General features: G+C 38.4%; 1 long non-coding RNA gene across 1 annotated transcript; it reads left to right on the forward strand.

Moving 5' to 3' along the window:
• Positions 1 to 455: 455 nt before the first annotated feature.
• LOC123604691 lies at positions 456 to 12,583 on the forward strand. Its single transcript, XR_006715432.1, has 3 exons — positions 456 to 616; positions 11,510 to 11,623; positions 12,432 to 12,583. It is a non-coding gene; the product is annotated as an uncharacterized LOC123604691 (long non-coding RNA).
• Positions 12,584 to 12,942: the final 359 nt, after the last annotated feature.

The following is a 12,942-nucleotide window of genomic DNA, read 5'->3' on the forward strand; positions in this document are numbered from 1 at the left end:
AAGTATTCAATTTTAAAATGGATAATAAAAATAAATAATAGGCATGCTTCTGCTCAAATTGCACCTTTCATGGGAGATCTCAAAGAGTTTTTCAACTGTTAATTTATGACCCCTGGGGAAAGGTAGGTGGCAAGTAATATCTTTTTTCCTCCAATGGAGAAACAGACATAAAAAGGCCCAAGTGACTTGTCCAAGGACACAAGGCAAGCCCTGGCTTCAAGCAGACCATCTCGAAGAAAACACAAATGCAGATATTCTCTTTAAATGACTAAAACTTGTATTATTTGCCTATAAAACCTGCGATGGATGCTAACGTGGGTTGTGCAACGGTCATACAACCCACACTATTTTCATTAGTGTATCGGTTGTCTATTCCTGCAAACTACCACAAAAGCTTAATGGTGTATGTTGGTAAATATTTATACTTGATAATGCATCTGCAGGTAGGCTGGGAGTTGAATATCCCGGCCGGGCTCAAGGCTAAGCTCAACTCAACAGCCCAAGATGAAGCTTAACTCTGGATCCTCTCCCTGTGTCTACGTGGACCAGGTGTCTAGCCAGGGCATGATTATCTCATGGCAACAACATGAGGGACAAGAGAACAAACCCCAACCATGTAAGTGAACCCTGTCATTTCTATTAATCCTTACGTAGCATGGATTTCTATTAACACGTACAGGACAATGACTGAGCTCTGATGGAAGGATGGGGAGGTACACTGTCTCCCTATCATGAAGCTGAAAAGTCGCATGGCCACGTCTCCAATTAATTTCCTTGACAGTGCATTACCCCCATGGAAGTGAGAGAAGGGAGTACTGTCAAACAGTAATCGAATTTACCACAACCAGCGCTTTATCACTGTTAACATTTCAGTCATTCTGTACGGGCTAATCTTTGAAACTCTGGCTGTTTGAAATGCTTCTGTAACTTCTGCTGGACGATTGGCTCGATTCTGGCTCAGAAGGGTGAAATATAAGTAAGAAAAAGAATACCTCTTGTCACTTATAGTATCTCCTTGATACCAAATTAAAGAGACCAATCAGATTTAAGAGGGAATTGCCTAATAAGGAAATAATCCTAACTGGTTTAGATGAAATTGTATACGGTAGATCAATGTAAATAATTCGAGCTTATTTGGGCTTGTTATTGAGTCTGTTCACAGACACTGTGAATAGCTCCTGAGATTCCCAAGGAATCGGGAATGCTTGACATCTATAAAAGGTAGAGTGAAATATCTTTAGCATATTGATGCTGATTGAAGATGAGATCCTGTTAACTAACAGTTCGACCTCCACAATGCCTCAAAAGTCACATACTCCAGGATGCCACGTGAAGGTTCTTCGTCCTGGTATAAAACTGTATTCCCTTAAAGTCACCTCATGCTCCCACTCTATTCCTCCAATACTCCAATTTGTTTCTCAACCTAGACCAAAATTTCCAACTTGAGTATTTGTTGAGGATAAGACACTCTCTCTCTTTCTCCTCATACAATTCAGAGCTAAAGAAAAATGAAGGATCAGGGTCTGGTCTAATCTAAATATCCCCCACAATGATGAGATTTAAGGAATTGTCATCATTTTAGACAACGAGTAATAGGAAAAAGGGTTCAATGCATGGCAAGGCCCAATGGGGTGACCTGGAGGTAGAGGAAAACAGGAAAACCAGTTGTCCCTTTGACACTACTTTGAAGAGCAGATTTCTCTCCAAGGTAGCCAAAGCCTCTCCACATCACTGCCAACCCCTGCCTCCAGGCTCTATCTGAATCACTTTCCTTTCTGGTTAAATCTGTGGATTCCTGCGGGGAGAAGAGTGGCTCCCACTGGCTCAGGACTATTTCTGCAGGTTATATATGTCACAATTTTCCATGCCTTTAACAAGACTCAATTAAAAATTAATCGGTCCAGCATGGCAATTTGAGAGGTAATTGTTTCTTTTCCTGACTCCATGGCCATAGGCAAAAAGCACACCCAGAACCTAAATTAATCATCTAATTGGGATTTTTCCATACTGCAGCTACTCAGCCTTCCAGGGGTCCCAACAGTGTGCTGCCTGACCTCAGTAATTAGATTGCCCTAGTGTCCACTCTGCGGGCTTTCTGCCTTACTTTCCCTTCCAAGTCCCTTTAGTAAAATGGAAAATAGCCATATAGGCTGTTTACCTGGGCCCTCTTCAATGGCCAACAGCATTTATCTTCAGAAGATAAAACAGCACTCATGAGGAAGTACTGGAAAGGGGGGAAGGTTAATATATTCAACATGGTTTGTAATAGCAAAAGTTGGTTTCAACCTAATAGCAGTCCTGGATTGGTTAAATATATAGTCTATTCTTGTAACATGTAGCAATGTGGCTAAAAAAGAAATAAGGAAATGATTGGATTTCATAGGTCTTTAGGTCAAACTGTATGTATTCTCATTTAACATGTACAGCAATGCTGCAAGTTGTAAATGCCATTATCTTGCTCTTTCTCACCACCCCCCAAACATATGAGTATATTAAGCCTGAAAAGAAATCAGGTTAGTACCAGAGGTATTTGTGTTGGTTCATAGTAGCTAACACACACATTACCTTTACGCTTAGTTTTGATATAAGACATATATTGTGTTTACTCTTCCAAATTTAAGATTAATAGCAATTTTCTTGTTTCTCTAAGAAAGAATGTAAAGGCCTATATTTTATTATTTCATTTATAAAAACTTTTTTTAATGTTTATTTATTTTTGAGAGAGAGACACACACACTGAATCTGAAGCAGGCTCCAGGCTCTGAGCTCTCAGCACAGAGCCTAACACGGGGCTCAAACTCACAAACCATGAGATCATGATTCGAGTTGAAATCAGATGCTTAACTGACTGAGAGCCACTCAGGTGCCCCAATATTATTTCATGTTTTTAAACCTTGACATGAGTTTTGTATTTTCCTAAAGAGGTGGTATGAAGGAATCTAAGTATCTTATTTCTTCCTAAGTTTCTACCTGGGAAAAATTAATTAAAATATTTCACTATATCCTTCCCATAAGTTTATTCATCGTACACTAATGATCATAAGTTAAAAAAAATATTTGGAACTGTATTTAAGTGAAAGATAATTGCTTATATAATTTACATTCAGAAGATCAGAATTGGGATTGCCTCAAGATAGGACTCAAGTTCTCTTCTCTCCATGACCATAAACATTTATCTTCATCATAGTGTTCTGAGTACACTCAAACTATAATCTTATATATTCTTGCAAAGTTTTGCTATTTGTGAATATTTTGGATCACCAAAGACATACTTGTCATGTGGTAGGTAATTAATAAGTTAGTTTTAATGGAATCAACCTGACCATATCCTTCAATTTCAATCCAATATCTTTAAATGATGCCAGTGACATATGTGTTCTGTGAACTCCATAATAGCATACAAATATTAGGTATAAGCATTATTAATAATAATGGAAATGATATATCATCTAGCCGCTAGGATTTCATCTGCCAATGCAGCCCATCTCTTCACAGTAGTAAATGTAGCTTCAATGACACCTCTTTCTTATGTATGGCATAATAGTTGTATGAAGTTGATGAAAGCCATCATTTTAATTTCTCTAGAATTACTTGTAGGTGTATAAAAAATAGTGCCAATAATCTTTCTAACATCTTTGGAGTATACTCCAAAGAAGTGAATAAATAAGAAAGTGTGTCAGTTTTTTTCTGGTACTTGAATCTTGACATTGAAACTATCAGTCCAAGACCCTAGTTCCATTACTAAAAGGATACTGGATCTAGTACAAAATGACCAAAGCCATACCTCTTCATCCCCTTAGACACAGTTTTCAGTTAATTCTGCTTTTCCTAGCCTCATCTCTGTCTTTAATAAGATAAGCGCTTATACCTACACTGACAAAAAGCAGTAAATATCACACTTAGTCTAATCATGATAGTCCAACAATGCTTAGAAGTGTCAACAACATCCGCTTAACATGTATATGGAAGATAAAGACAAATCCAGTTTTTAATTTTTCTTATTTAATGTGTTCTGTAAAAGTTCAGCGTTTACATTGTCAGTTCACAGACCCTATCTGGACGTAATAGTTATTTACACAGCTGCTAATGGCATATTATAGGCAGCACTGTTATGATTCTCCAACTACCTGTTAATCATAACAGTCCTAGAGCTTTATTAGCTATCTCCAAGCAAAGCATCTCCCCAGAGAGAAGAATTTGCAGCAAGCAGGAAGCTCTCGCTTCTTCATGTTCATATCATGAAAACTTGAGAGCTCTCAAAGACCTCTGACCTTTTCTCCATGGCTGAGGTTGCCTTGGGGGGCTCTTTCTCATGGAGAAAGATCCACCAGCCTACTTTCCCCTCTCTCCTTCCTCCCTCCCTGGCCAGCCTCACCTGTGATCACCCAGGGTAGGAAGAGACAAAGCCCTCCCTGGGTTCTGATAACAGGGTTGCTTGACTGTAATTACAGGCTTTTGCTTCCCAGCTATCCAAATGACAGTCACAATCGAGACTGAAACTCCTCAGTCAGATGGAATCAATTACTGAGCAAAATTGGGAGGTTAATTTTCCCCAGAATGAGATATGCCTTTTAGCTTTGCCGTCTCTTTCACTCCAGCTGGTGGCTTATTTGGTTGCATTGTTCTCTGGCCATATGAACAAAGTTCCATTAGGAAGGATTTCCAAAAGAGTTGATTTGAAAAGGAAACTCCATCAGCCTCCAAACCCAATACGTGCTGAATGGAAGGACTGTTATTAACTAAGCAGCATGGATGGCTAGTCACTAGAATTTACATTTGATGGACATGGGGCTAATCCAATAAGAAGAAATGGAGTCTTCTTGCATAGTACTACCGCCTTCTTGGAGCTCCCCTGTCTGCTAGAGCATGACCCAGCACTGAAAGAGTCTTCTCCTCTGGAAACTGCCATGAAAATAAGCCATTCCCCTCATTCGAATACTTTTCTACATATGACAAAGCATCTCTTTAAAAACAAATAACCAGTATTCATCTTCTCCAAATGGAATTGCCTCCTCTGAATGGCTTAGTAAAAGTATTATAAAAAAGTTCCATTTAATCAGTGATAATTGTAGCAATAATAATATCGAGTGACTCAAATTTATTTAGTCTGTACTATGTCCGAGGAAATGCTAAATATTTTTGTATTAACGCAGTCCCCTCAAAACTGCCCTAAGTAAACTGAGGCACTGACAAGTTGGGTAACTTGCTCATGTTTACCTGACTGGTAAATAATAGAGCCAGAGTATGAGCCCAGGTGATCCGATTCCAGAGCCTACAATTTAAAATCACACAATTTAAAAACTACAATTTAAAATGAACACTGTCACTCCATATGTTCATGAATTCCAAAAAGGAGTACTCCCATCCCTTTGTAGGTGGGAAAATGGAAGTATGGGGTATTAACTCGTTCAGTTTTAAGTGTCTCATGAATTAATGAAGCTGCTATTCCACACCATGTCTGTCAGACTCAAAAGCCTTAGCACATCCACTAAAACCCTACAGAGACTTTGCAAAGAGCCGCTTTTGTACAGTCTTGGATGATAATAAAATCATTGGTAGTGATTATCAATTGTAGTATCATTTATGTTCTTCCGTTAATCCTCTTTAGGAATGTGTTTAGGTCAAATTTAGTGGCTTTATATGATTCCTATAATAACATTGTATATGTTGTATTCCAAATCCTATATAGCTGTTTCCCTTATAGCATCTTTACAGACCGTCACCCCACGAAGTACCTACTTCATCAGGAAACAGACTTTGAGAGTTTGAATAACTTGTAATAAGATCTTTGGGATTAAAATTTGGTGTTATTACTACTACTGAAACTGAGTATCCCCCAATATCTGACAGGTTTAAAGGCAAGCGCTTCACTATTGCCCCTCAGTCTCTGAGTCAGAAAAGTGAACTTGTGTCTGCTACTTGCATGACATTTATTAGAAGTAGAGCTTGGTAGGTTAATTCAGTCATTCAGCAGTTCTTGAATTTCTACAGCATCTCAGCACAGTAGCATGGTAGCAACACTGACTGAAGTCTCAGAATAGGACAGTGTCCCTGCTCTCATAGACTTCATGCTCTACTGATAAATGTGGCAAACACATTTGCAAATGGATTTTACACTTAGCACACACCCGAAACATTATGTAACACGGTGGGGAAATTAATGGCAAATGAGTAGTGTTTTCTGGTTAGAAGTAAAATAAGCTTTTCTTCCCCTAAAGAGTATACAGTGCTAATAAAGGCATTTATGAATGTAACCAAGGGGAAAATCATCCAAATTGAAACGAAAAAAAAGTGTTTTTCTTTCCTTTTGGAAAGTGTAAAATGGGAGAGCGATATTTACATTACAGCAGGACCCTTTAGAGTTCATATATATGTTGGTGTACGTGGATCTTTTTTTTTTTTTTTTTTTAAATTTTTTTTTTCAACGTTTATTTATTTTTGGGACAGAGAGAGACAGAGCATGAACGGGGGAGGGGCAGAGAGAGAGGGAGACACAGAATCAGAAACAGGCTCCAGGCTCTGAGCCATCAGCCCAGAGCCTGACGCGGGGCTCGAACTCACGGACCGCGAGATCGTGACCTGGCTGAAGTCGGACGCTTAACCAACTGCGCCACCCAGGCGCCCCGGTGTACGTGGATCTTTAACTTCATGAAGAAAAGTTACTGCAGAGAAACATCAAAAATACAGATTGACAAGTACTACTCATTCAAACCAGTTTTAGGGGTGCCTGGACGGTGCAGTTGGTTGGGTGTCCGACTCTTGGTCTCAGCTCAGGTCATCTCATAGTTCGTGAGTTTGAGCCCCCACATCAGGTTCTGCGCTGACGGTACGGAGCCTACTTGGGATTCTGTCTGTATCCCTCTCTCTCTGCCCCTCCCCCGCTTGTGCGCAACCGTGTGCTCACACACACACACACACACACACACACACACTCCTCTCTCTCTCTCTCAAAATAAATAAATAAACTTTAAACAAATAAAAATAAAACCAATTTTAAACAAACGGAGTTTAAAAAAACTCTGAAGTTAAAAAAAATATAATCATACATTTGTACTTACGTGTACTGTAATTTATACGTATTATACACATGAACATATGTACATAATTACAGAATTCATTGTAAGAATTCAGTTTACCAGTATAATGTTCTAGAGCCCAGATTTCATAAAGTGAGGCTCACCTGTATTTAAAATACATCTGGGTGACACTATGTTGAATAAGCTAGGAGGACATTCTGTTCTCAGTAGATACTGAGAAATAATGTTTTGGGTAAGCCAAAAGAAACACACACCCACACACTTTTTGTACTCCATATTTTTTTCGGATCCACAGGACACGAATTCTGGATTCAGAAGGGATAAGAGGCCATATGGCTCTGGATCTCTACTAAGTGGTCTCCATCACATTTGTTTTTTTCTTTTCTCTTAGCCCTGGTTTTTCTTCTCATAGACTCTGTTTCCTTCCTTGCAAAAGGTAGTCCCTGATTAGAGCTGGGGCACAAGCACACCTGCATGAGTACTAGCCTCCCCCAATTATAGCATCTTTAGTGTAGGTGTAGGAGCAGGCCTTGTAAAAAGGGGCTTTCTCATTATTATTATTTTGTGGTCAAAAGGTTGCATACACTATTTTTTTTGCTGCTGCTAAAGCTTAGAAAGGGTGGAAAGCAAAATATTTTGTTAATTATTCAGGCCATCAGGTTACATAAGAGGTTCCATAGCTTTCTGCATCAAACTTGAACAGTTGAAACCACAAATTCTGTTTTTGCAGCCATAAAACATTCGTGGCAAAAGAGAGAGAGAGAGAGAGAGAGAGAGAGAGAAAGAGAGAGAGAAAATAATAAAATCCATTTTCCATTCGCTTGAAACATAAAATTTAATGTGGTGAAAAATGACAGTTTACTCCCAGTAGGAAACTGCTCAGAGCCATGTTTCACAGGCATGGTGTGGAGACTTCAAGACACATGTGCAGTCACTGAATGCTGCAAGAAATTGCTTACTGAGAGAGGATGTCCCAAGGTAAAACATGTAGGGGGCAAGGTGAATAAGGCCTTGATCTAAATGGAAGAGGTTTTCCTTCTCTACCAAAATTATTAAGCTACATCTATCCAATAACCACTGTTCGATCCTACACTCACCTTGAGAAATGTATACAGGTAGACATAGTGCAGTAGATGTCCTCACACAAAGACTGAAGACACTTGGCTGTCAGTTATAGGTGAATGTGATTATCAGCATGAAGACATCGAATTCTTTCTCAGAAAGATAAAGCAGCCACGAACTATAGCTGTGAGCTCCATAAAATATAGTATTTACATGGTATCTATCTTCTTTATGAATGTCTCATTCAGAGCAGAATCAAGGCATCCAATGTAAGAAGCAAAAATGTTAAGCTCCGGCTCTATCGGTAACAGCAGAAGCAAATGCAGACTCCTCCTTTAAACCCAACCGGCCTTTATTTCTTTCCTATAAAGTTAATAGTTGGACTAAGTGACTTCTAAGCCCCATTTTAACTGATATTTTATAAGAATTTTAGAAAAGGATAATTACCTGTTTATCCCAAGTCAATAGAGCAAACCAAGTAACAACTGAAAATAAGAATCGCCTTGTCCATATCTGAGTCAAGTTGAATATTATACGTGGTGTGTAGAATTTCTGAGTCTTTCTCAGACTTTTGTCTTGCCTTTAATGTTTAACTCTTCATATCAGTGATCTATTACCATGCACTGTCTAATCACTCCAAAACTCAGTGACTTAAAATAGTAAGCATCTATTATTGCTTAAAGGTCTACAGACCAGCTCGGAAGTTCTGATCTGGGCCAGGTTTGACTGCTCTCGACAGGATTGCTTATGCATCTGCAGTCCGCTTGTGGGCCAAATGGGAGATGGCTGGTCTAGGATGGTTTCACTTAACATGTCTTATGAAGCATTATCTGGTGGCCAAGTGACGCTCAGCCAAAAGTCTCTCATCATTTGAGAGAATAGCACAAACTCATTCTCATGGCAGATGGAAAGGGTCCTAAGAGAGAAGAGACACAGAGAAGGCCCATTGAAGCCTGTGTTCAGAATGGCACATTGTCAATTTGGCCACATCCTATTGGTGAAAACAAGTTGCAAGATGAGTCTGGATTCAAGGGATGGGAAAGAGGAGACCCTCTCTTGATGAAAGAAATTGTAAAGTCACATTGTAAACTGTGTGGATATGGGGAGGTATGGAGAATTAGAACATTTTTACAATCTGCCATGCTATACTTAGACACTGCTATGGCTAAAGGTATGATTTGTATTTTCTAGTGGTAACAAGTGTGTTTCTCTACTTATTTTGTAGTGTTCTGTAATTTCCTTTTTTTAAATGAATTTTTTAATGTTTATTTATCTTTGAGAGAGAGAGAGAGAGAGAGAGAGAGAGAGCATGAGCAGGGGAGGGGCAGAGAGAGACACAAATCTGAAGCAGGCTGTAGGCTCCAAGCTGTCTACACAGAGCCCAATGCAGGGTTCGAACCCATGAACCACTAGATCATGACCTGAGCCGAAGTCAGATGCTTAACCTACTGAGCCACCCAGGTACCCCTCTGTAATTTCCTATAGGCAATGTCTTCCACTAAGTTTTTTTTTCCCCTATGTAAGCCACTCTACTTAACCTAATTCAGTATCAGATTTGTCCAAACCATATTTGGGGGCTAATTAACCCCAACTTGATTATTGTAGCATTTACTATCTATTTACTCTTGGATTAATGGTATGGAAGCCTTCATCAGTTAAAATTATATCAGTCTTATTCAAAAGTTGGTCCTAATATAGCTATTACACAGAAAAAGATAGATATGATCCTTACATAGCCTGGATTCTAAAATATTAGAGTCACAATTGAGTTCTGGAGACATGGAAATTTTGATATGATATCTACTACTTGCTACTATGCTTTGTAGATCATTTAACCTTTTGAGTCTCAATTTGCTTTTCTACAAAAAACAAAATAAAAGTTTACTTATCTAAAGTGTCTTCTGATGTTAACTTCTATGGATTGGTCATTTTAAGTGGACTCAGTATGCCAACATTCCTAAGTCACGTTAGACCCCTGTAACTTATTGAAGTCTTAGAATATACATGCTTTTAAATCTTTTAGGTATTCTTAATGTCTAAATAAGTAAAAATGCCCAAGTTATTCAGCATAGATTGACGTCAGCAAGTGGCTCTGACGGAGTTTAGTCAGGGATAGATCTTTAGCTACATCAGATAAAGATTAGATTCATTCCTTAAAATTGTTATCAATACTTTTTTACAATGTACTTGTGAAAAGACTGAGAATGCCTTTCTGTACAAATGTTTCCTAATAATTCTGCCGTTACTCTCCACTAGTCATGTTCAAATCTTTCCTTTTTATCAATAGTCTGTCTAAATCCAGGTAGATTACTATGACTAAAAGGAGAGAAATATTTGAGATCAAACATGGTCCTGCAACATAGTAAATCTTGTCTCATTTTCGGTGTCATCTGAAAAAAGGCTAGTAATTGGAAAAAAAAGATAAAATGTTTGTTATAGCTCATATGCCCCAGAAAAATAGAATTGACATATAGATGCAGACCATCGATTACCATTTTTGAATGTGTTCTGGTGATGCTTATAGAAAAGAGATTTACCTTCACGTTCAACATTTCCTTAAGCCTTTCACAAACTTGAAATAATTTAAAAATACAAAGTGAATAAATACATTAGAAATTTTCTAATAGTTAACCACAAAAATACCGTATTACCAATTTAAAGCCAACATTATTCCCCTCCTTATTAGAATGTGGCAGATTTGACCATCAATTTAAAATATCTTTGGGGCACCTGGGTGGCGCAGTTGGTTAAGCGTCCGACTTCAGCCAGGTCACGATCTCGCGGTCCGTGAGTTCGAGCCCCGTGTCGGGCTCTGGGCTGATGGCTCAGAGCCTGGAGTCTGTTTCCGATTCTGTGTCTCCCTCTCTCTCTGCCCCTCCCCCGTTCATGCTCTATCTCTCTGTGTCCCAAAAATAAATAAACGTTGAAAAAAAAAATTTTTTTAAATAAAATAAAATAAAATATCTTTAAAGAATATAATTTAATTATTTTCTATTTGAGGGAAAAAATGCAATGCTTGAAATACTAGCTAATGAGCAAATGCAAAACTAAAAATAAGTAAGTATAAGACAGAAGAACTCTGGAATAAGCAATGTCTTTAGCATTTTAAATGCTGGTCAATACCAAAACCACTGTTTTTTGTTGTACATGTATCCTAAGAGTTTTTCCAATTGACAAAGCAGTGGCAAGGTGCATATGCTTTTTCATACTTTTTGTTGTTTGTACAAAGCTATTTTGGTGGACTCCACACAAATACAGGGAAATAGAAGCTTGAAGCCACCACTGGAATTATTCAAAAAACACAAAGAAAACCCATGTGTTTCATTCATACCGCAATTTGGGGTGAATGTGGTTTTTGGCCAACATTTTCCAGAAAGCCACTTAATCCTAAAAATTTCTTCTAAGTCTAGATACACAACCAGAATCCCAGCTGAATGGATTCACTCAGTCTTGAGATCCAGACTGGTCCAGGATATGCAATCAACATCTTTCTGAACTCTTAGAGGATTGGAGGACATTTACAGGTAATATGGAAATAGAAAACCCTCAATGCCTTTCCAATTCTAGTAGAGCAAGAAATCACAGGCTGAATCCCTACAACTGCCCAAGACAGTTACAGGATTCTTGATTGTTTCTCATGGTCCTTGTTTTATGCTAATATACCTGTGTGTGTTCTGGAAGCAGGCTCCCTAGGATCACATCTAGACTATACTATTCACTAATTGTGGGATCCAGTCACTTAAACTGGCTCCATTTGCTCACAAATAATGTGAGGATAATATTTTGTAACTCATAGTGTTGTTAGCAGGAAGTAAGATGTATGTATAAAGCTGCTTGCCATAGTGCCCAGCACACATTAAATAATAAATGTCAGCTATTGATATTGTTATTATATCATATCACCATCATCATCAACACCATCATCAGTTATACGCAACCAAATACAAAAAAAGTCCAATTATAAATCTGACATCAACCTTACATATCACATAAGATGCTTATTACTAAGAAAGGAATTCTTACAGAATTCCTAATTGAAGAATTCCTAATATGGTGAACGGCCTTCATAACTCTGGGCTCTAATGCTCATCCATGGCAAATCATTAAAGAGGATTGAGAATCCCATTTTTCAGGCTCATCCTAACCTCTGAAAGCCCCATTCATCCCTGGACTCATCAATCAGTATTTATGGAGCACCACATCAGACAGTGATGGAATTAAAGAAGGAGAAATGTCCCCTACTCCAGACAGACTCATCACCCAGGGAGGAGACAGCCATATTCACAAATAATTACCGTGCATTAATGCATTGCATTTGCTCTTGCAAAGCAGCAGGCCAACAAAGAGGATACTTACATTATGCCTGAGGGGTTGGAGAAGGCTTGACACTGGAAGGGACATGGGGTCCCAGTCTTGGAAAATGAGAAGAAGCCACCAAATAGAGAAAAGGAAAAAAAGAACTCCACATACAAAGTAGCAGGTACCATGGGGTTATGAAAGCTCTTGATATGTAATGAGAATGTAGTTAGAGGTGATTGAAGCAAGAGATACATTGTAGGGATCAAACAAGTTTGGAGAGGGAATTATGAGAATATACCCCCCACCACATTCTGCAGAAAATAAAAATGAATTAAAACATAGATAATTTAGAGGTGCACACACGAGCCTCATCTAAAAACATGATCAAAGCAAAATACCCCTCCCCCCCAAATAATTGCTTAGATGATAGTACTTTTTACTTGCTCTTGGAAAAACCTCCCTGTGAATGCCTTCTTTCCTTCTTTTTTTTTTTTAATGGACCAAAAGGAAACGAAATAATATTTATTGTGTCTCTTGCATTTGT

The sequence above is a fragment of the Leopardus geoffroyi genome, chromosome E1 (genome assembly GCF_018350155.1).
Source record: "Leopardus geoffroyi isolate Oge1 chromosome E1, O.geoffroyi_Oge1_pat1.0, whole genome shotgun sequence".
NCBI lineage: Eukaryota > Metazoa > Chordata > Mammalia > Carnivora > Felidae > Leopardus > Leopardus geoffroyi.